Source organism: Tupaia chinensis, unplaced genomic scaffold, assembly GCF_000334495.1.
Source record: "Tupaia chinensis unplaced genomic scaffold, TupChi_1.0 Scaffold149501_1, whole genome shotgun sequence".
NCBI classification, from domain to species: Eukaryota; Metazoa; Chordata; class Mammalia; order Scandentia; family Tupaiidae; genus Tupaia; species Tupaia belangeri.
Genome location: NW_006209345.1, coordinates 1,904,290 through 1,907,991, shown reverse-complemented (window position 1 = coordinate 1,907,991; position 3,702 = coordinate 1,904,290). Strand labels below are relative to the sequence as shown.

Below are 3,702 nucleotides of genomic sequence, written 5' to 3'. Positions count from 1 at the left end.
GCGGAGGGGGCTGCGGGGGCCAGCCGGTAGTGGAGCTGGATCCCAAGCGGCTGACTGTGTTGTTCAAGTCCCATACTGGCTTGAAAAACACACCTGGTGCGCCACATGGAGAGGACTGCGGCATGGCCATCCCCCCTTGTACTCTCTCTCTGGCAAGCACACATGCCCAACTGCAAATGTTTTTTTAAAAAACGAAGGGACATATTGGGGGCCGGGTGCATTTCCATGAGACTTTGAAGGAGGACAGGTTTCCCTGAAGCTAAAGGAGCTGCTGATTTGAAGATTCACTTGTCCCTAGGCACCCTTTCCCACCCCGACAGGCAACCCCAGACCTGATTACCCTTACTTGCCACAAATGAGCTCATTCCTGGGGCGCTCCTGACCCCATTTGTCCCATCTTCCCCCCTACCCCTGACCTTGAGGTATCTTGCTCTCTCTTGAACCCTGACTCCTGTCCATCCTACACCAAGGCAGACCCTCCAAGCACCTTCCCTGCCGAACTTCTGTGTTTACATTCCCAAGGGTTCCACCTACTTTCCCCCTCAGAACTCTCTCCTGGGGTCATCAGGGACCTCTAAATGGACAGTCTCCAATGCACTGGACATTGGAGCACCCTAGCCTTTCAGAAGCCTCTTCTAGCTCTTCTACTCTGCCCTCAGTGGGATCCCTGCCCCGGGCTTCTCCTGAGCTCCCCTGTGTTACCGTCTTTGAAGGCAAGTGCTCCTTGGAACCCTGCTCTGAGCCTTCTCCCCAGGTCCCTGGGTCTCCCTAGACACGTCCATTCCACAGCTTCCAGAACACCTGTATGTCAACTGACCCCAAGCTCTAAGTTCCACATGGGAACTGCTGAAGTTATCTCAAACACACTCACCTCAAATTAAATTTAGGTCGCTCCCTTCCTGAATAGACCCTCCCTTTCCTCCACCCCCCCCCCACCATGGTCACTTCCAGGACCCCTGCAGCCTGCACTGGGCCTTGGATGTTGTTATGTCCCCTACTCTCTGAGGGCAGAGGCAAGGGTTATGTCTTGGGCATCCTTATGGCTTCAGTAGATACAGAGCAAGACTTGGAATATGCTTGGATGACTTAAATGCCTACAGGGAAGGAAGCAGAAAAGAGGAGGAGGAGGGCAGACTGGCCATCTTGGCTGGCCACAGGTGTCACCACAGTCTGCGTCATTAGCACTTTGCCTTAAACGCTCAAGGTGGGCAAGACATGGAATTGGAAGCCGGCTCTGCCACTCCGCAGTGGTGCTATCAGGGTTTCAGGCCTCGCTGTGCTTTGGTGGCATGTGTGCTTTCATCCGTCAATGTCCATATTTTGCCACCTTAGAGACAAACGCATGGTGTCTGGCGTCTGATAGTGTTTGGGTGTGGTCTGAGTTGTTACTACATTCATCATGCAGAGAACGCAACGGGCCTAGTGTTGCTGGGGGTGTGGTAATCGCCTGGTTCCACCTCTGCGTGTACAGATGAGCACGCCAGGTTCCAGGGAGCTCAGTGATTTGCTCGCTGCGATGGGATTTATAAGTAGGAGCAAGAGGTAGCAGAAAACATAGAAAGGCAGTGTGCAAAGGCAGGCGACTCGAGGTGAGCCCTGGCCCTAAATGGGACACCTGGGGCAGCGTACCTGGAACGCGCCCCCTTTGCCCACGTTGTGGCCCCACCTGTCCTTCCTATATACCCTCGGTCCGTGCGGTGACGCCTGCAGATTTTAATTACTCCTGCCCACCCCTGACCTATTGGCAGCTTTCAGGTTTGCATGCATAGTCAGATCTGGGACGCCCATCTACCCGAAACAGTCCTGGCTACTTACTGCCCGCTGCCACCATACAAGGAGGCAAAGGGCATGTACTTCGTATTCCAATCCTGTCAGAGTGCATGGAAAGAATGGTGTCCGTGTACAGTGTTAGGGGAAATAAGTTTTTTAAAGAATTACTTTATTGAATTTTATTTCATTAATTAATTTAATTTGACCAGAGAGGGGCAGAGAGAGAAAGAGAAAGAAAGTGAGAAAGCAGTCTGCCAGGTCCGAGACTCAAACCATGGTTGGCCCATGTGGGAGTCCAGTGCCCTTAACCACCAGGCCACCTGTTGCCCCCAGAATAGGTGGGTTCCTAATCTCAGGGTTCAGGTACAGACGTGCTGTGGAGGTTTGCTCTTCTGGATCACTTGGAGAATCCTAAAGTGGTGGCTTGAGGACTGCAGATGACAAGACTGCTGGGGGCTGCATGCCGGGGCCTGGGCTTTCTGTGGGAGGGCCTCTTGGCCTTGGGCCACGTCCCCTCCTGGCCGTCTCACTGTGAATAGAGGGGCCAGCCTGCAGGGGGGGCAGACGTCACAGGGTGTGCTGTTTTCCTTGGCCCTTCACACCCTGCACCCCAAGTTCTGTTGTCAGCGAGTACTTCACCTCTGTGTGGAACTGGCCCCAAAGAAAGGAGGAGGCCTTCAATAAGAATATTTATCTGTGGGAACCAGCAGTTAGCGTAATGGCTATGTCGCTGGACTCCCACGTAGTCAACCACGGTTCGCGTCCCAGACCCGGTGGCTTAGAACTCACCCTGGGCGCGTGTGCGTGCGTGCCCAAGATCCCGAGAGGAGAATGGAGGAGAAGGGATTGCGGCATGACCATCCCCCCTGGGGGGGTGTGATTTCTCGCTTTCTGTCTCTCTGTCTCTCTCTGTCTGGCGAGCGCACGCGCCCTATAGTGAAAACCTCTCCAAAAAAAAAAATTTATCTGTGTGACTTTGGAATGTTGAAAATATATTTATCAAGACTGTGAATCCTGAATTGGAAAAACAATCACATTTTCACTGTCGAGTTTACATCTCTGTCAGGTTGGATCCCCAGAAGCTGTATACCTAGGCCATCTTCGTCAAAACCCTTCAGAGCTTAACAGTACGGTCCTTGACTCGGTCAGTCAGTGTGGGGGTGGCACCATAAAGCAGGTTTTCACAACAGGCGCCGCTGACCGCTGAGCGCACTCAGTGTGTCTGTGGGGCCAGCTGGCGGCAGCTCCTCCATTCCTGTAGTGCCCAGAACTCTGTCTCTGGGACGTGAATGACTGTCCCTCTGTCTAGCCGTGTAGGCGACAGTCCACTGGGCTAAGGAACCCTGAGCTGTCTGCACCCTTGTCCTTTCTCCTCCCTTCTCTTTTATCTCCGGAGTAGTCTCCAGATCCAGTCCCTTCTCGTCACTCCCGCAGCAGTTGAAGGAATCTCTCTGTTTAGATCGGTTCCAGTTCCACGTGCACACCACCCAACGCGTGCGCACGCACACATCACTCACACACACTCTTCCCTCTCCTCCCTGCACCTCCCCTCTCTCCCTTTCTTTTCATCTCCCTTCCTCCCCTCTCCTCAGCCTCTTCTCTCCCCCTCTCCCTCCCTGACTCTAACCCATCTCCCACACGGCTGCCAGAGTGAAAACAAAAATCAGATCACATCACAGCCCAGGTTCTTTAGTGAGCCCCTGTCCCGTTTTCAGGATGGGAGGACCGCAGACCCAGTCGTCCGTCCGGGGGGCATCCAGCTCAGAGACTGGCTCCTCTGGGACCTGGGTGCCCTCCAGCTGCACCACGTGTGCACTGCTGTGCCTGCCCTGCCCTGCCCTGCCCTGCCCTGCCCGGCTGGAGCGCGGTGCTGCCCTTGCATTCCCCTTTGGGCCTGGACAGGCTCCCTTTCTTTCTGCTGAGTCCCCGCAC

At 54.5% G+C, this 3,702-nt stretch overlaps 1 protein-coding gene across 1 annotated transcript in view; it reads left to right on the top strand.

Moving 5' to 3' along the window:
* GAL (galanin and GMAP prepropeptide) overlaps nucleotides 1-3,702 on the top strand; it is a 7,772-nt gene that overhangs the window by 976 nt on the left and 3,094 nt on the right. The gene's annotated exons all lie outside the window — the stretch shown is intronic.